The sequence below is a fragment of the Meriones unguiculatus genome, chromosome 8, assembly GCF_030254825.1.
Source record: "Meriones unguiculatus strain TT.TT164.6M chromosome 8, Bangor_MerUng_6.1, whole genome shotgun sequence".
Lineage (NCBI taxonomy): Eukaryota > Metazoa > Chordata > Mammalia > Rodentia > Muridae > Meriones > Meriones unguiculatus.
Genome location: NC_083356.1, coordinates 42757482 through 42777910, shown reverse-complemented (window position 1 = coordinate 42777910; position 20429 = coordinate 42757482). Strand labels below are relative to the sequence as shown.

Below are 20429 nucleotides of genomic sequence, written 5' to 3'. Positions count from 1 at the left end.
TATCATCAGCTTAACACAGCCTACTGTCAGCCGTCGAGGGGAGAGCGTGAATTTTGTAATAGTGTACATCAGATTGGCCTATGGGCATGTCTTGGATGTTGACTGACATAGGAGGTCTACTCTCACTGTGTGCTGTGCCTCCCAACTACATAAGAAAGCTGCGTGACTATAAGCAGCCCAGGGACCAGCAACCGGCATCCTCCAAGGCTCCTACTTGTACTGCCTTGGCTATGAACACAGTGAGTTCCTTGGTGAGAGGCAATGTGGTATGGACTAATGAGCAGGCCTGTTTCCAAGTTCCTGCCTTGACTGCCCTCAGTGATGGACAGTGTAAGAAGAGTAAGCTAAAACAAACCCTTCCTCCCCTAAGTTGCTTTTGGTCGAGGAGTTTTAGCATAGCAACAGAAATAAAACTGGAACACTAATGGTCTCCCTGATAGGGAGATACGATTCCACTATAATTAGATTCTCTTGAACCCTGCTGGACACTGCCTGACTGTGGAAGGGAGCAGAAGGAACATCATGGCCCTCAGATGCAAACCGCTCTTGAGTCCCCCTGAACAGCCTGGGGTGGCATTTATCCAACCCATAGGTTTTAGCAAGCTCTCCTGCCCAGAAGCCCCTCAAGACATCCATCAAAAGAATGGAGAGCTTTAGCCAGCTGAGGCAAACTTGTCCCAGGTCTAGTCTGAGGTCAATTTGGATTGATAGTTTTCCAGTCCCCTTGGAAGTTGTGTAATCCCCCTCCATGTCAACTTGAATTCTCTCTCTCTCTCTCTCTCTCTCTCTCTCTCTCTCTCTCTCTTTAATTCTAGTTGAAGTCAGGCCATGCTCTCTGTCCCCAGTAAGACAAATGACTCCGAAATGTTACAGAGGTTTAGACAACAGAATGGTGTTGAGCAGGGGTGGAATTAGGGAGTCTGGGGTCACCCTGTGGATAGAAAGGTGTAGTTGTACTTTTTTAAAACTCTTATTTACGTTTCTTTTATCTTTTCCCCCCTACTCCACCCCAATCCCTTCCAACAGCCCAACAACAGGAGAGAGAAAAGGTTAGTGGGAGAGGGGACGCAGTTCTCTAAGCTGCTTCCTGCTGGTTAGGGTCGTCAGTTTCCATGGAGCCAGTCCAGTTCTCCTTTCAGGAGATCTCCAACTTCTTGTCTCACAACAGAAACCAGGAGCAGCAGGGGGCAAGCAGAAGCCTTGTTCAGAGCCCTCCCTCCACACTCTCTCTATTTGGGCTCTGGCATTTATTCTCTCTCCAGAGTCCTCAGATTTAAACTATCTGCAGCTGGCAAAGAGCTCCTCTCAGAGCCCGCACGAAGCAAATAGTCTGCTTCTGGGGACCATCTGAATCAGTCTCACAGCCCACACCTGGGAGCAAAACAAAAACACTTTTATACCCACAACAGAAAGGAGCAGTATCTTCTAGAGATCTGTGCAAGTCCCTGCAGTGGACAATCAGGTATTATGCACTACAAATGTGTTAAGAGGGTAGATTGCATATGAAGTCTTCTTACCACCAAGAAAAAAAATGAGAGGGAGGGAACATTTTGGAAGGGGCTAAATATGTTTATTATTGGGTTGGATGACACTTTCATGAACATGTGTATGTCCAAATTCACCAAATTGTGTACATTGTTATATGAGCTTTTGAATACCAGTAAAGTGGGGGAAGATTACCGTAAGGAGCTAACGCTAGAATCTAGCCTCTCCCACTCTCGTGGGCAGCAGTAAGCATCCAGCTGAGACATGGTCCATGAGCCCCTATATCATAGACAATCCAGTGCCTGGATCTCTCATCCAGGCAGTCAGATTACAGCACAGCAACACATCCTGCCCTTCATACCCTTCCATGCCTCTGCCTGGGGACCAGAGAGCATGGCTGCAGGCTCATGCTGAAACCCATAGCGGTCCTCAAAGCAACATGAAGAGGCTGCCTCCTTGGCCACATAAGCTCTCATGTTCCTGAGAGTCCTGGCCATGCTGTCAGCCCCTGTTGCTGGGGCCCGAGCTATCCTCAGAGTTCCCTGTGTGCTATTGCCTTGCCGTTTGTCTGTCCGTGGCTATTAAAAACTCTTCTGATGAACCCTCTCCTTCCCCAGTAATCTTTCTCTGTATCCCCTTGAACCCATCTCCATCCAAAACCTAACGATGACCTACAGAGGAACTACAGTTAAACTGAAAATATGTTTCTTCCCGACAGCCCAGTGACAGTGGAGTATAATGGTTAGGGGAAAGCCAGGCCTCAGTGAGTAAGCAGTACACTTGCTTAGCCTGTCTACACAAACAGTTTCCATGTGGAAGACAAAAGCCAGGCTCCAGAGCCCCATGCTGCTGGAATCAGGATTCATGGCACATCTGTGAGGCAGGCATTTCAAAATGCCCCACTGCAAATCTGATACACTTTCCACCGTGGGGAGTTGGATTCAAGGCTCCCTTTCTGCTCCCTCATTAATGACACTGAGTCCCACCCTACATTGGTGCATGGCCCTATGTCATTTGTCCCTTAGAGTCTAAGAGGTGTAACGCTCAGCTTCAGACAAGGGCACAGTGGTTGTTTGTCCCCTCCCTCGTCCCCAAATGTGTTGAGAGGGGTTTGTAGCTGGCTTGGGTGACAACCACCACTTTGCCCGTCCAGAACATCCTCATAGAACTCAGCATTATTCAGAGGAAGCTGGACCTAGTGATGGTAAGGATTTTAAGAGGCGATAGTACCAGACCCAGGAAAGCTTTCGTTCCCCTTTCCAGCAGCGCCTCAGCTCCAACTTAGAATATGATGGAAAAGATGCGCTGTAAGTGGACATCTGCAAGGCCGCAGCCACAGAGAACAAAGAACTTTAGCCTCATGGTGTCACCAGCAGCCAGTTAAGTAGAGCGTGGGGTAGTTTGAGGGAAAGACAGACAGACAATGAGAATATGTTAATGGAAGATATTCACCGTCTCTCCCTTTCACATAGTGAAGAATTATTCTCTCCCAAATCCCCAGGAGCCCTGAGAGGAAGTCCTATGGGGAAAATAGAAGGGGAAAAAAAGCTGTCACGTGATAAGGGTGCGGTGGAAGAGAGACTATCCCCCAGCTAAGTCAGAACTCATTCCTGCAGGGCCTGAGGCTTGATGGAGACCAGAGTGGCTCAAAAATGCCCCTCGGCGACAAAGTTACAGGACCATGCCTCATGTGCCAGGGCCTCTGGTCAGGAACCTGATACTAGAATATGCTGAGGGAAGAATAGTTGGTTCAGATGGTGAAGGGGCTCTTCAGGTCAGAGCTGGCTCCACCTGCTCTGCTTTCTTTAATGGGAACACAGTAGGGCCGTGAGAAACACAGGCCTGGGTCATCATGCAGGCACGGCCCACTCTCACGTTACATCCAGCAGGACCCTTGCACTGGGCTCCAATTTCCAGCCTCACTTTGTCAGTTCTGCCAGTTCCTGAGCCCTGGCCACAGCCACATACTATGGGAGCGTCAGAGTGCAATTAGAGTCCAAGGGACCTGAAGAATGTTTCCGGGGTCTGGAGCCATGTACACGTAATTGAAATAACTTAAAAAAGGAAAAGAAGGGGAAGGGACAAGGCTTTGTCTTCCGTTTTCTGGGTCTGACTTTTGGTCAATCAATCAGTCCTAAGGACTTGCTCAACACTTTATCATCATCATCATCATCATCATCATCATCATCATCATCATCATCATTGTTATTACAAATGGTTGGAGGAACTTAAATGTTTATAAACCCACATTTTAAAACTATATAGGGAAGGCTGATAAGATGGTTCACTTGGTAAAGGTGATTGCAACCCTGAGTTTGATTCTTAGAGCAGAAGCAGGATGGAAAAAGAAAAACGACTCACACAAGTTGTCCTATGACCTCCACATGTGCAGCATCACACACACACACACACACACACACACACACCTTGTCAGCTTACACCTGCAGCTTAAAATTTACATCTAAATCAGGAAAGGCACGGCAGTGTTTCTTGATTCCCTGTAAGTCAGACTTTTCATGAATACAGCAAAATACCTGACAAGATGAATCAAAGCAGTTCAGGCCATGGTGACTTGGGGCTGTATCTCTGGGTCTGAGGTGAGGCAGAGCGCGATGGCAGTGGGAACACCTGACTGACAGAAAGCCGAGAGAACTGGAAGCAGCCAGGGACAATACAACCCCAAGAACTCTCCCCTGGTTTTCTACTTCTTTCCATTGGGCCCTACCTCCCAAAGCATCCGTAGCTTCCCAAAATAACCCCACCAGCTGAGGACCCAGGGTTCAAACACAAGCAGACCTGTGGGGGGCATTTGAGATTCAAACAAAGTCCCAACTTGAAGGCCACCTGCCCCTCCTTCAAACCCCAGGATAGCTTTGGAAGAAGTCCCTCAGCCTGCAGGAGGACTAGGAAGCAGCCTTCCACCCCAAGAAATGGCAGTCCTCTCTCTGACATCCCTTTGGTTTGTGTCATCCCTCTAGGGCACTTGGTCTGAACGGCTGCACTGACAAAGGGGAAGCTCGTCTTTGAAGAAAGAAGAAAGCCCCGCCCCCAGCGGCTGGGGGCCACCTCACCAGCGACTCTGAGTGGAAGTGCTTCAGCGATGTGTGTCTGGAGGCCACGGCAACTCCGGAGCTCTCAGTGTCCCTCCCAGAAGCTGGGTGGGAATTGTTCATAGTGCCAAAGTCCTACTACTGCGTTTTCAATGGGTCCCTGTACATAGTCTCTGCCTTGGCCCCGCCTCTTGCTTTACTGGAACTGATTTATATGATGTGGGAATTTTGTTACCTTTTTAATCCAGGGCAACTTCCTTTTTCCAGCACTTACATGGTAAGGTGTTTGCTTTTTTTTTTCCCCCCCAGAAGGAGGGCTAACCACATTGCTTTTCTCTTTTTTTCTTATCATTTTATTAACGAGAGGGAGGACACGTTAGTGCCACTGTAGCTACTGGATTTTAGGTAGGAGAATTTTTTTTTTAAGGTAATTTGACATTTGGGAGATGACTGGGTGGGAAGGGCTGGGGTTGGTTCTCTGGCTCGAAGTGGACCGGGTTCACAGATAGCAGACCTTCTGCATCAGGCCCATTCCCCTTTCCCCCGTGGAACAGACCCTGCCTCTCTTCCATGTAAAGAGGTGGGTCTGTCTGGCTTCCCAACCGCTTTGGATAATTCGGGAACAGGTGTCCGCCCTCTTGACAAATCATTTTTAAAATACCAGCAGAAAGGGCTCCCTCGATGGATGATGCTATCGTTACTCTTAGAAAATTAAAAGAGAGAGTGGTCTTCCTGTCTAGATGATACAAAAGTAAACATCTCTGGTTTTCTTCTCTTCCTCACTGCCTTTTCTTGGTGTGGCATTTGACAAGATTTCAGCCTGAAGCCTCACTATGAATTTTTTGTTGTTGTTCGTGTGTGTGTGTGTGTGTGTGTGTGTGTGTGTGTGTGTGTTGGGCCAATTTTAGATACCTGAGTGCACTTTTTTTTTTAGTTAGTCCTAACTTTTAAAGAAGGAAAGCCAAGACATATATCTCATGTAAATGTCGCAACATGGATTCTGTTTGCTGTCCTTGTCCCCTCTCCCACTCCCCAGACCCTTGATCCCACTTGAGTACCCTGCACACATAAAAAGCTAGGGAGTTTGAATAAAAGCAGTTTTTCTAACTTGTTGCTCATTTGTTGTAACTCAATAAAGCAAAGACTAAACATTTTTATAACCTTCCCACCGCTCCTTGTTCTTCATTGTTCTCTGGATTCTAAGGCCTCAGCCTGTGGTCCTGACTTGGCCCCCTCTCACTGCCAATTCCTCAATTCCTTATGGCCATAGTTTTTAATGATTATATTTTAAGTGTGAGCGTGAGCCACCGTGAGCCACGTGTCATTGTAGCTGGTTTAATCTGAGAATCATGACTAATAGTCATCCTGAACTTAGAATTCATTCAAGACTTTCCAAGGTCAAAGCCTACACCCACCCACTGTGTAAAACGTCTCTAGTGTCTAGAAGATCAGTCTCTGTCACATACACCCTTGTGGTTGCGGTCAGCCCTGGGCATCTCCAGACAAGACAGTGGTGCCCATGGGTAAAGGGCGCAGAGATAAATCACTCCGGAGATGATCGCAGGGAACAGTGTCCGCTTTTATTGCACATGAGCAGCTACTTAGGCAGCGGAAGCCTGTGGTGGGTGAGCACGTTGCCTGGGATTGGACAGTAAGTGCTCAAACCACCAGGGGCTCTGTGTGGAGGAAGCACTTGAATGGAGAGCGCAGACTCATCGGCAGGCAGCCACCGGCTACTCCCACTGCTTCAGAATTCAGTGGCCTGGCTTCGGGGGCATGGGGCACCATGCTTCTTATTCAGAAGCGCAGTGTGCCAGGTAGGCTGGCTGCCAAGCTGTGCCTGCAAAACACCTCCTACGTGTGCTGACAAGTCAGGCTTGACCAGGCCAGCGGCTTAGAGGCTTCGTAAGGCTCTTGAGAAGGGAAGCCAGAAATGGAGAGTCACAGCTGTGGAGGGGTTCCTCTGAGTGTCCACCCAGCCAGAGAAGAGGCTAGGCAGGCTAGGACAGGAGCCACAGGCTCGAGTCCAGCAGGAGAAAGGAACGGGGTGGTTCCACCTTTCCATCATGAGGGGGCTGGCCTCCATGCATCTTTCCTCTTTCTGAGTTCCAGGGAGACAGGGACCAAGGAAGGGAGGGAGAGAGGGAGAGGGAGAAAGGGAGGGAGAGAGAGAGAGAGAGGGAGAGAGAGAGAGAGAGAGGGAGAGAGAGAGAGAGAGAGAGAGATTTAGCATTGGCTTGCATAGCTGACTCATTCTGGTCTCTGCATTGCCTTCCTCCCTGTGTTCTCAGCACCCAGCCCCTCATCACCCCCATGCTGTCCTGGCCTTCCCATTAATGAGTGTCTCCAGCCCATCTCCACAGGTGATTGCACTTCCCTCCTGCTTTTTACCACCCTTGCAGCTAGGCTTGTCTCTTGGAAGCAATTTAAACGAATTCTTCAAGCAAGTCAGTGGGAGCTACCATCAAATGCCTAATGTCTGCAGAAGCCAAAGAAAAGGCCCTGATAATAGGCATGAATGAAAAACACTGGGAAGATGGTTGTGTCTTTTAACAACCTAGCAAAATGTGTCAGGCTGTGCTTCTCCGGTGGGAATGACTGAGGAGTGGCGGACCTAGGAGAGAGATGCTTTGGGACAGGCAGGGTTCTTGAAGAGGTGGGAGAAAGCAGCAGGTGGAGGGGCCAGCTGCTGGTTCCATCTGCTGGGAACCCTTTGTATTCCTAGCACTTCCTTCAAGGGATTTTCTCTTCTGTGGTCAGTCTTCTGTTGAGAGTGGGGGATGGCCATCATGGAGACTCACCTCCCCCACCAATCCCCACCCACCCTCCATCAGGAGAGAGCTATCACACTTTAATACACCTAGACAGGTACAGGGCCACACACAAAACCCTATTTGGACCAGCCAGGTTCTGGGAGAAAGGACCAATTTTTCCAGTGGAGATGGTGAGTGTGGTAATATTTGCCAGGAGCCAGGTTCTAAAACATTTTCTGGGAGACACAAACAAATATCTATGCACTCGAGATAGGACACCAACAGACCCAAAAAAACAATGTCGACAAGTTTAGCTTGATGAAACAATAAGTTTATTAGGGAATGCTTACAGGAGTGTGGGTAAGTCATGCATATCTATCACCTCGTGCGGGTGATGACTCAAAAGAGCTGAGGTCCATAAACCTCTTTCCTCCCTCCTCTCTACCCCTCCTCTCTTCCCAACTCCCTCTTCTCTCTAGGAGAGAACACTTCCATCCAGAGGAAACAGCCACACAACAAACCTCCTGAGGCCTTGCCAGAAGAAAAAGCGAATGTACAAGTAAAAATGCATGTGATCCAAAAGTCAAGAAAAGAGTGGTGTCAGGAAAGGGTAGAGGCAATGATAAATGGTGGCAGCGATGACATTTGAGCCCCTGAAGTCTGCAGTTCCTAAGACCATCTCCCTGTTCTTCCATTTTCATAACACTAACACATCCCCCTTTTGATGTGAGCCAAACAAACAAACAAACTCCTGAGCTGGGTTTCTGTTGCTAAAATTTCCAAGTCCTAATGGGTTGATCAGATCACAAGATAAAAAGTAAGGAAAATAAGATACATGTAAAGAGACACATAGGACCAGTGGCCACAGAGCTGGATGATGCAAGGCTGTGTTGTCAGTGTTCAAATGTGGTCCCTAGATCTCCAGCTGCAGCAATTGGACAGGGTTCCCAGGTGACTGGCATGTTCGTTAAAGGGGAAGAAACCACACTGAAGATATCGGATAGCTCTTCCCCACCTCCTGTGAGGGAGCAGTAAATCCAGTCACCTATCACCTTGTCTTCAGAGTGTAGGTAGACAAATGGCCTGGAGAGAAGAGAAGCAGAAGAAAGTAAATTGAGTGTGGTCCAACAGGCATGTGCACATGTATCTATCGAGCACACTTACGTGTCGCTTCCAGCCACAGAGCTTGGAGATAATAGCCCTCGGTGGCCTGACAACAGCATGTGCGCTGAGCCACGAGTGATGTCAGCTCCTCTTCTGATGACACCCGAAAGTTCCCCATGTAAAACACCTCACAGCAGAACATGCCTATGAACCCAAGAAGATACCATCATGATGCTGGGAGGGGCTCGGTACAAATGAATAAAGAGTGCTTGAGCACATTCCAGAAAGCAAGCGTTCAAGGCAGGTATCCCACAGAGCAGAAGATGCGCTCTTGAGCTCCTCCCAACTTTGAAGAACTTGAACTCTAACAGGTGAGAAGGAGGTTTCCATCAATCATTCTAAAACCTTCTCCCATAAATGCCCCAAGTATTAGACTCTGTGTGGATCCTTTCAGGAAAGAGGTGGAACTTACAGTGGGTAACCTGGGGACATTTATTCAAACTACTGTTTACAAAGGCATAGCTGGGGTTTAGAGAAACCACTGAGGATGGAGGAAGGGAGGTTGGCCGGAAAAGGCAGGGGACACTTAGCGGACAGATGTACTGAGTAGGCTACCTGCAAGGAGCTATGGCGTGAGCCATGGTGACCCAACAGGGAGAGAGTCAAGGGAATAAACATTCTCAACTACCCTCTGCTCTTCACTACTGCCTCCAAATAGACAACCCCAAGCAGGAGTCCACGCACAAAAGCATCTGTTGATCAGATCCTTTCAGTGGTCCAGGAAACAGATCATTTAGTGGAATGAACTCAAGATGGCCAATTCACACCAACCTTGCCATTCTGCCGCATTCCACACTTAACCTTCAGTAGCTAATTACCTGTCAGGTCTCATAATAATTAAAATAGCCCTCCGTCGTGTTTGTAACCTCAGAATGTGAGGTGAAACATGAAGTGTGTGCCGTTGGCTGCCTGGCTAACAGTTGCTTCCTCTCTCTTTGTTGTTTTGTTTTGAATTTGTGTGTGCATGTGTGTACATGTATGAGCAGGTGTGCTTGCCTCTCTCTCTCTCTCTCTCTCTGTGTGTGTGTGTGTGTGTGTGTGTGTGTGTGTGTGTGTGTGTGTGTGTGCAGGTCAGGGGTCCACACTCCGATGTTTTCCTCTATCATTCTCCACCTTACTTTTGTGCGACAGGCTCTCTCACTGACCCTGGAGCTGGAATGGCTGCCTAGCAGCACCCCAGATCCTGCTTCTTTCTGCATTTCCCCCACACGCACACACTCCACCCTGCTCCTTGCCAATCAGACAAATACATTTCTCAGGAGCCTGTTCAACCCCAGATGAGGAACTTTACTTCCCAACTTCCCTTGCAACAAAGGTGGCTACTAAGACATGGGCAGAAGATGACTGCATAGCTGTCATCGCCCTTCCTCTCTTCTTGTCATGTACAAATTGATGATCATGAGAAGGCACCCTGGTCAGCTGATTGAACCCAGGCCACAGTTGCCTGCTTTTAAACTTCTTTATGTGTGAAAAGGGTAAACCTTTATTCTTTTGCTTTGTATTGGAGTATTCTGATATTTGCCATGAAATGTACTCATAACCAGCACAAAACCTGAACGCCATTCTTGCATGACAGAAATCGCTTCATTCAGATGCCCATCCATCCATCCCTGCACTAACCTCAAGGTGAGGGATGAGTTCGACATGGTTAGTTTCCTATTCAAGGAAACTTGATCTGTGTTTAAAGGACTAGTGAGGGTTTAACAAGTGAACAGATCAAAGGAAGAAAATATAGGAAGCAGGGGTGAAGGGTATATTCAAGATTTTATGGAGTTAAAAATACAGCAAGCAACAAATGATAACCAAGGAAGAAACCAACAATTTTGAACAAACCAGTTTTGATGAGTCAGGGTAACTCAAGCCCATTTCTGGGGCTGGGAATGTAGCTCAGTTGGTAGAGCACTTATCCAGCATGTACAAAGCCCAGGGTGAGTTCCCTAGCACCACATGCAACCAGGCTGCACCTTTGTCATTCTAATACCCAGGAGGTGGATGCAAGACCATCAGAAGTTCAAAGTCATTTTCTGCTACATAGGAAGTTTGAAGTCAGCCCCGGCCTCCATGAGACCCTGCTTGCAAAGAACAAAGTCAGAAGTGATTATTTGGAAAGCACTTTAAAAATATATGTGGTTTGGGATTTTCCAATGTAAGTAAAATAGGACATAGGAAACAAATGGAAAGGGAGATGAGGTATGTTTGAAGCCTTTTACCTTGGAATTGCTTCCCTAGGCTGAATTTATGTCACAAGTCCTAGATAAGGTCACTCTCTCTAAATTTATGCCCTGACTCCTTACATGGCCTGTTTCTCAAACCACAGTGATGGGTGAATGGTCCATAGGCTGATTCAGTTTTTCCTCTTGGAACGCCCACACCATTCCCATTTCTTGCCTAAATTTCACCCATTCCTAGACACCTAACCTACATTCCACTACACCAAATAAAGGTGAGTCTTTGATGATGGGGAAACTGGATTTAAGGATGACATACAGTCACACTGGCTCTCAGGATGCCCTGTCCTAATGAACTCCTGGGAAGTCACCAGCTCCAGCATTTGCTTCTAATCACATGAGCACTGTCTGGCTGCTTCTTCTCTTGTGACTGCTTTTTCTTCTCCACAGGCTCTCACCTCCCCAGCATCACTGCCCTCCCTTAGTAACACACCCCTGCCCATTCTGAAAGTCTTCTGCAGCCCTGTTCTAACCATCACATATAATGTTTGAGTAGCACCAATACAGAGCATAAACCTTCTGTCCATGGATGCTCATATGCCTCAAGCCTAGACAATAACATAACAGCACATCTCTCTTCTAACGAGATACTCATGTGACCCAGTCGTTACTGAGGTTCACAGACACTGAAAAGGGATCAGCTTCAGAGAACAGGGTGTGAGGAACCAGGCAATGAAGAACACACACGAAAAGTATTTAAAATGTGTTGCCCAGGGCTAAACATGGAAGCCTGTTTAATGCCTCTTAGGAAGACAAGGAAAAATAAATTCCCTTTCAATCTTGTTTTGCTTGCTAGCCCATGCTGCCGGGTTGAACTACATGGCCACATTTTCAGTAGAGCTGCATGAACAAGTTCCACCAACTGAAAAATGAAGCTGAAGACAACTGGAGCCATACCTCTGAGCCTAGCACATGCCTTGCTACCTATTTCTACAGACCCTACGTGTCTTCACATCTGCTGTACTGCCTTCCACCTCCTAGGAACTCTGATGAGGCCTAGAAGAGACAGAAACATGACTGAAGCATGACAGAGGATGAGTCTATCATGAGGGCTAGCTGTGACAAAGCCCACCAACCTGCCCCTGGGAGTGAGAAATCCCAGAATCCTGGCCCTGGGAAAGAAGTCTTTCTTCCTCCTTCAGCCTCTTTGTCTCCTCTTTTGAAAACTAGGGGTTTAGGCCTTTTAACTGCTTTTCTAACTATGAAACTTGATGGCTCCAGGAGCCTGCACCATCATGATTAGAAGAGGCTCCAGATTCCAAAACTCTAGCTTTAACCCAACCAAAGCCTTTGCAGAAGTTTCATGGACAGTAGAGAGCTGAGTGTACTTCTGGGAGACAGCTCTTTAAGCTTCTTTTTTTTATTTTAATTTTTCTTTTTAATATTAATTACAGTTTATTCACTTTGTATCCCAGCTGTAACCCCCTCCCTCATTCCCTCCCAATCCCACCCTCCCTCCCTCAGCTCCTCCCATGCCCCTCCTCAAGTCCACTGATAGGGGAGGTCCTCCTCCCCTTCCCTCTGACCCTAGCCTATCAGGTCTCATCAGGACTGGCTGCATTGTCTTCCTCTGTGGTCTGGTAAGGCTCCTCCCCCCTCAGGGGGGAGGTGTTCAAAGAGACAGCCACTGAGTTCATGTCAGACTGTCCCTGTTCCTCTTACTAGGCTACCCACTTGGAGACTGAGCTGCCATGGGCTACATCTGTGCAGAGGGTCTAGGTTATCTCCATGTATGGTCCTTGGTTGGAGTATCAGTCTCAGAAAAGACCCCTGGGCCCAGATTTTTTGGTTCTGTTGTTCTCCTTGTGTAGCTCCTGTCCCCTCCAGGTCTTTCTATCACCCCCTTCTTTCATAAGATTCTCTGAACTCTGCCCAAAGTTTGGCTATGAGTCTCAGCCTCTGCTTTAATACCCTGCTGGGTAGAGTCTTTCAGAGGCCCTCTGTGGTAGGCTCCTGTCCTGTTTCCTGTTTTCTTCATCTTCAGATTTCTGTCCTGTTTGCCTTTCTGAGTGAGGATTGTTCATATTACCCAGGTTCCTCCTCCTTGTTTAACTTCTTTAGATGTACAGATTTTAGTATGTTTATCCTATATTATATGTCTAATATCCACTTGTAAAACCATTTCGGAAATCAACTGGCACTTTCTCAGACAATTAGGAATAGTGCTTCCTTAAGATCCAGCTATACCACTCCTAAACATATATCCAAAGTATGTTCAAGTCACAAGGACATTTGCTCAATCATGTTTGTAGCAGCTTTATTTGTTAATAGCAAGAACCTGGAAACAACCCAGATGCCCCTCAACGGAGGAATGAATACAGAAATTGTGGTACATTTACACAATGAAATACTACTCAGCAATTAAAAACAAGGGAATCATGAAATTTGCAGGAAAATGGTGGGATCTAGAATAGATCATCCTGAGTGAGGTATCTCAGAAGCAGAAAGACACACATGATATATACTCACTTATAAGCGAGTAGTAGACATAAAATATAGGATAAACATACTAAAATCTCTTTAAGCTTGTAAGTGAAGTGCCAGTGAGCTCCCCTAGAGAACCCTGGAGAAGCATGTATCCACAATGCAGACTTAAAGAAGAACAGACAATGGCATAGAAGAGTGAAGAGCAGACTATTGAGGAATATTTATCTAAACCCAGAACATGTCATTACACATCTCTCCTTGGCTAAACTATAGCCACAGTGGTGCCTGTTAAAAAAACAAAAACAGAGGATCTTTGTTTGAGGTCATTTAACCAGCTGCTCTAGAAAGACAGCTGTCCCTGGTCTATGTCTGGATGCAACCTCTGCCCTGAAGAGGTGGGTGAACCTTCCAGATGCCATCACCAGAACCAAGCTAAGGGCTGAGCTGGCCTCAGCAGGATGACTTTCTCCCTAAAGGATTTTTTCAATGGCATGTGCTCAGGGGGCTGGGGGCGGGCATCCCACACAGTGCCTCCAGCTCCATTGTGTGAGAGAGTGGTTGCATGTTGTGTAAGCACAGCCAAGGCTCTGGGAAAGAAGGATGTCCGTGGAACATTACAATTTTGATCCTTCGAGTTGGGAAATTGCATAATTTTCCACATTAAAGGACCAAAGCCTGGACTTCAGAGTTCTTCAAGATTGGATTCAGGAACCTTCCCAAAGCCACACATTTAATGAGTGTCAGAGCCAAGATTTCAAGTCAGGCTTCTCAGAAACCAAGGGCCGGGCCTTTAACCACAACAGTACAGCCTCTCATGGAGTGATTGTCACGGCTGGGAACCGATTTCCACACTGAAAGCAGCACATGGGCGCATGCACTCTCTGGCTGACACACGGTGGATGTATTCCAAACACTGTCCGCCAGGATTCCTCCACACGCTTGCAACAGGCACTCCATCAGAGGGCTCTGACAAACACGTCTGCGAGCATGGAAGGCTGGTGGGAATGAGGGACATGGCTGGGAGGGAGGCTTTCAAAGAACTGTGAAGAGGACTAAAAACAGACTTTAAACAACTAGAGCATGAAGATGCTAAGGCTTGATTTCTGTTAGTTCATAAAGATGAGGAGACTATAAGGATTTCAAATCTACATCAGGACCAATGAAACTCTGCTTTATGAAACTACAAATTCCATCTGAGTTCTGATTTTTCTTTCTCTCCTCATTATTTGTAGAAAGCTGCTTAGTTGTGGGATGCCTGACCTTCCTCTCTGCAGTCCAGTCACACATCGCTTTACAGTTATTCATCTGAGGAACTGTTTTCATTCACTAGCCTTTGTGGTCCCTGAGGAAAGGATCTGACTTTGCTCATCTTTACATCCCCAAGGGCCAGCCTAATTCATCACAAGGAAGAAAGGAAAGGAAGGATGAAAGGAAGAAGAAAGGGTGGGAGGTGGGAAGGGAAGGAGGGATGAAGCAGAAAAGGACTGAGAGATTAACAAGGAGATAAGACAAAGATCTGTGCAACACGTGTAAAATTAGCCCACCAAGAGTAAGACATAACTTTTAGATTTTTATTAGGCAGCAACAAGGTGGGATGCATGGTGTTGGCTGGCTTAAGTAGATTCACTATATATAAGAGACATTTGGAAGCAACTGAGAAATCTGAATGTAGATGATATTGGGAAACTATTATTAATCATTCATTAAGTATTTATTAATGGAGATGTACTCTTTGTTTACCAGTGCATAATGAAGGAAGAAAACGTAATTTTATGTAACATACATATAATTTACATACTTAAAATGTTTCAAAAATACAGGATGGTAAATGAACCTCCCTCCTCCCTTCAGGAGGCCATCACTATACAACAAGTCTTGATTTCCTCCAGCCATCCCTTACCAACACACCTACGTGTTTCTCCCAATTTCTTCTCTGCCATAGTCTTTGTTCTCCCCCTCTCGTGTATCTGATGATTTCCTTAGGACAAATGTGGATAAAGAGTTGGCTTTGGAGATCAAAGCCAACCAGAAGGATCTGAGGCCCGATCTGAGGCCCGCCTGAGTGACCGATCGTGTTAGAAAGCCAGTTGTCCTTCCTTCCTCGCACACTTTCCCCTGAGCGGAAAAAAGCTCCTGAGGCAGCTGCTTCCTGCCTGCCTGAGCTGACCCTGCCAAGCGTGAAAGCTGTGTTTCTTCTAACCTCACGCCCACTGTTACCAAGACAGGTGACATGAGACCACGGCACACATTGACATCTTATAGACAGAAGATTGGCGCTTATAGAGACTATGATCCTGTCCAAGAACAGAAAGGCTTAGAGGCTGCTTCTGCCTACAGAAAGTTAAGGGGGTAGGCCTAGGGATGGTGCAAGTAATCAGGCCAGTGGCTAATCAGCAATCTATTTAGCACGCTCTGGAAGCCAGGTGGTTCACAGCCTGTGACTGGGACAGGTCGCTCGGCCTATTCGAGAGTTGGTTTGCTTAGGTGTGGAGTAGGGAGCTAATGTTCACATCAAAAAGTTGTGACTTGGATGCCCATATGAGACACTGTTGTAGTACTGAGTTTTCAAGAAGCTCCTTGCGGTAGGACATGCCTGTAATCCTAGCACCTAGAAGGTGAAGGCAGGAAGATAAGGAGTTCAAGGCAAGCCGTGGTAGCAAGTTAAAAGCCAGTCTGACTACAGGAGATCCTATCTTTAAATAAAGAATCCCAGGAAGAACCCTCATCATAAATACTACATCAAAGGGACTTCTGAGGCAGATAGAGGCAGAGCTGGAAGAATATGCAAGGAGTGTCAGGAGACAGACATGAGCAATAGGAGAGCCATTATCACCATCAAAGCTAAAGGAACAGAGGCAACAGTGTTATCAGAACCCAGTAAGAGAGAAACACAGAGAAAGATCAGGTCACATAGCCAGAGTGATAGCAGTAGCTACTGCCAGCAAAAAAAAAGCAGACAAGAACTTAAAACATACCGTCTGGGGGAGACAAGATACTTGAAAGGATGGAAACTAAGGATTTCTGAAGAAGCAATAAAGAAACCTGCTACTTTACAAGATAATTTAAAATATAATTTTTTAAACGAGTTTGAATAACCCTCAGGGTGAGGTAGTAGCACACATGCCTTGGATGTAACCAACACCTCTCTCTTCAGTGGGGGACTGCACCCCCCCTCAACAGGAGGGAAAACATACCTGGTACTGAAAAGCTAGCTAATTACTCAGCTCTAATGTAGTCACGGTTATTGGAAGAGACTCTACAACCACTAATTTACTAAACCAGCACAATCCCTAACAAAAATCTACAAACATTTATCCTCATACTCAAAGATATGTGGAGTCCTCACCCCTCGTCAGAAAAACTTCCCTTTGCAACAGATGGGGAAAACCACTGCAGAAAACCACAACCAATCAAAATGCAGAATTGTGGAGCCCAGTCCCAACGCGATACATCTACAAAATATTCCTGCATCAAAGACCCAGAAAACATTGTAGAAAAGGGGATGGCAAGGGTGTAAGAGACAGAGGGAGTTTGCTATGAGATGTGTCTCCTAGTATTATCAGAAGTTATTATCCATAAAGGCTCACCAACATGACTAGCTGATTATGTTCTGAACAAGGAAGACACTAAACATAGCAAAGAAAATGGAGGGAAACTACTTGCTGGTTTGCTCCCGTGGCTAAGCTGCCTTTTTTATACAGCCCAGACTCACCTGTCCAGTGATGGCAGTAGCCACAGTAGACTAGGCCTTCCTATATAAATTAGCACTCAAGAAAATGCCCCACAGACATATACACAGGCCAGTCTGATGAAGGCAATTCCTTAATTGAGAGTCCCTCCTGACAGGTATATCTAGGTTTATGTCAAGTTGACAAAAGTTAATTAGCATACTCCTCTTGCCCCGAGATCTTTTTTAAAACTTAGATTTACTTGTATGAGTGTTTGCCTACATGTATGTATGTGCACTGTGTGCATGCTTAATACCTGGGAAGTCAAAAAAGCGTAGGATCCCCAGGAGCTGGAGTTACAGACAGTTGTGGGGTGCTAAGTACTGAACCTGGGTCCTGTGCTTGAGCAATAAGCATCATTGCTCCAGCACACCCACTCATCCAACAAGATATTCTTTAATAAATATTTTTGCATCTATTCATCCAAGTTGTCTTTAGTAGACACAAAGACCCTTGAAGTTGCTAAGTCACAAAAGACTAGTTGCATCTTGTAAAATCTGCCCAACCTAAGCTACAAGAAATTGGAATAGTTTCTTCCATGAATTCAAGCAAGAAGAGGGAACAGTCTTCAGAGCTCAAAAAAAAAAAATATTGGGGGTATGACTCAGTAGTAAAACTTATATGAGCCACTGAAAGGCCCTGAGTCCCATTTCCCAGCACTGCAAAAATGTAGGAGTAAGAAACACTTCTTTCACGTTCAAATTATAACCCTAAGTTCAAGCTTGGTGGGAAGCTTGGTGGGAAAGATGGGGTATTGATGTCATTACTGATCTATTCATTTAATTTTCTCTTGCTGAATTTTCTCTAGGCATATTTCTTAACATTTATTCAGCGCTGGTTTATATATTGTGAATGCCAAATAAAACAATACAAAGTTGTCTTTGAGCATTCATCTTGCTATTCTTTAACCAATCCCCAAGACATCTCCGTTCACCTCAATAATAAGCCCATACATCTTGATGACAAAAATCACCCTTCAGTCCCAGAACGTGATCAGCTATTTTTACAACTGTCACCTGTAGAGATGAAACGTGTGTCCTTATCATGCCATGGAAGGGAGACAGTCATTACTGATTTCCTATTGCCCTTTATACAGATTTCTGTTACTATGCTCATCCCCTGGCTACAGCAGACGGAGCTGCTCAAGGGGAAGAGACAATGCTGCCTCTTTTGTAACCCCTGTGCCTTTATGCTCTGTGTGGCATGTAGTAGATATTCAATATATGTTTATAAACTAAGTGAATGATGGGCAGATGGACTGAATGAATAGGTGGTGGACATATGAGTGAATTAGTGAATAAATGAAAGGGTAAGTAAATGAGAAGATTCATAGATGTCTGTGTGGAGCAATAGATAGGTGGATATTTGAGCGAGTGATTAGGAGGATATTGGGTAGATAGATAAACAGATGGTTGGTCGGATAGGAAGACAGCAATGAGTCATCAAAAAATAAAGGTATGGTGCTGTGGTTTGAATGTGAAATGTCCTCCATTGTGTTTGAGACTCTGGAGGTCCCTGGCGAGTGGTGCTGTTTTGAAAGGCTATGAGATGTTTAGAAGCTAGAGCCTGGCTAGAAGAAGTGAGTCACTGAGGGCAGGACTTCCAGTCCACTCTTTGCTTCCTGACTATAGATGCAGTGGGCCAGCCATGCCTTTCTCATCTCGATGGGTTGCAACCCTTCAAATCACAAGCCAAAATAAGTCCTTTCTCCCATACATTGTTTTTTGTCAGGTTATTTGGCCAACAACAGGAACAGTAATTATTAGTTGCCTTTCTTGTAGATTCAATATAAAACATACCCTTATCTACCATTTACGATAATGTCACATCAAGTAAGAGACTGAAATTCTAATTGCACTCTGAACTGCCCTGGGCTACATCTGTGCAGGGGTTCTAGGTTATCTCCATGAATAGTCCTTGGTTGGAGTATGAGTCTCTGGGAAGTTCCCTATGTTCAAATTTTCTTGTTCTTTTGCTCTCCTTGTGGAGACCCTGTCCTCTCCAGCTCTTACTATTTCCCAGTTCTTACCTAAAATTCCGTTCACTCTGCCCAACAGTTGCCCATCAGGCTCAGCATCTGCTTTGATAGCCTGAAGGGCAGAGGCTTTCAGAGGCCCTCTGTGGTAGGTTCCTAGGTTGTTTCCTGTTTTCTTCTTCTTCTGATGTCCATCCTCTTTGCCTTTCTGGATGGAGTTTGGACGTTTTAGTTAGGGTCCTCTCTCTTGCTTAGTTTCTTTAGATGCACAGGTTTTAGTGGGTTTGTCCTATGTTGTATGTCTATATGAGTGAGTATATACCATGTGTGTCTTTTTGCTTCTGAGACAACTCACTAAAGGAGAGGAGAACCTCCCCTATTAGTGGACTTGGGGAGTGGCATGCAAGCAGAGGGAGGAGGGAGGGTGGGATTGGGATGGGAGGAGGGAGGGGCTTATGGGGGGATGCAGAATGAATAAAGTGTAATTGATGAAAAATAAAAATAAAAAAAAAAGAAATTCTAATTGCATAGTGTGGGGGCTGGTCAACAGCCAAGGCCAAGGTTCTACTCCCATTTTTCATCTCGTAGTTGAATATGGCTTCAACAAATTCCTAGCTTCTGTGAACCATGAGCTGTGTACTTTTAAGTGACAGAAATGCAGTAGCCAGTGCTCTGCACATCAGTAGCCATCGGGATAAGGTGCCATGCACACAACAGTGCTTTGTCAGTAAGCGATGACAATGGCATGAGTAGTTGTCATCTGTCAGTGTCCACAGGTGGGAACAAAATGTCTACCATGCTCCAAAGCCCAGCCCTCAGGTTTCAGCATTCCTGATCCCTGAAACTACAGGCAGCCTCCTATCCCACAAGGGACTTTGTCCTCCCCACAATTCGATTTCATGACCTATTCAGCAGTGCCTGTGCCCATGCCCGTGGGAAATGGGAGATTCCCAGGAAAGGCCCCCAGAAGTACAGTGAGGCAAAGCCTCACTGCTGAGTCACTTTCTGCAGTACTCTTGCCTTTCTTTCTTTAATTTTTCTTTTCTTTTCTTTTCTTTTTTTTTTTTTTTTTTTTTTGAAACCTGAGATATACATCCACAGTGCAAAACCATTCGGTCAGTATTTACTTATCAAGGACCTACTCTGTGACAAGCACTGTAATTTCTGGGTAAACTAAATTGAATGAATGCTGGCCCCTTCCTACCACCAAAGGAAAAAAGCCCTCATTAGTCTGTGCCTCAGCGGATTGCAGGCCACCCCAGGACTTTGTCCTCCCCCTCCCTGCACATTCAGAACCTGGCACAGGACCAGCACACTGCTACCATTTACTGCTGTTGAACTTCAACTTGGTGTGATAGAGGGAGGCAGACATGTTAATCAGTGGCTGCAGCAAAAGCAGCCAGGAACTAAATGGGAAACTGGTGGTCACAGGTACCTTTCTAAAGAAGGGAATGCCAGACAGACAGACAGACAGACAGACAGGGGTTAGAGGCAAAAACCAAGAAAAAAAAGGTGGAAGGGGAAAAGTCTGACACGCATGAGCTGACAGAAACTTAGCATGTTTTTCTCTTTAGGCTTTCTCTGCTATTTAACTTCAGCCTGACCTTCCCTGGGCAGTG

At 46.0% G+C, this 20429-nt stretch overlaps 1 protein-coding gene across 2 annotated transcripts in view; it reads left to right on the top strand.

The window, feature by feature from the left end:
* The window catches only part of Zhx2 (zinc fingers and homeoboxes 2), a 148827-nt gene extending 143128 nt beyond the window's left edge, over positions 1–5699 (top strand). For both annotated transcript variants that reach the window (XM_060389405.1, XM_021645256.2), the window contains exon 4: positions 4464–5699. The gene's annotated coding sequence lies outside the window, so the exon portion shown is untranslated. The remainder of the gene's footprint in view (positions 1–4463) is intronic.
* Positions 5700–20429: the final 14730 nt, after the last annotated feature.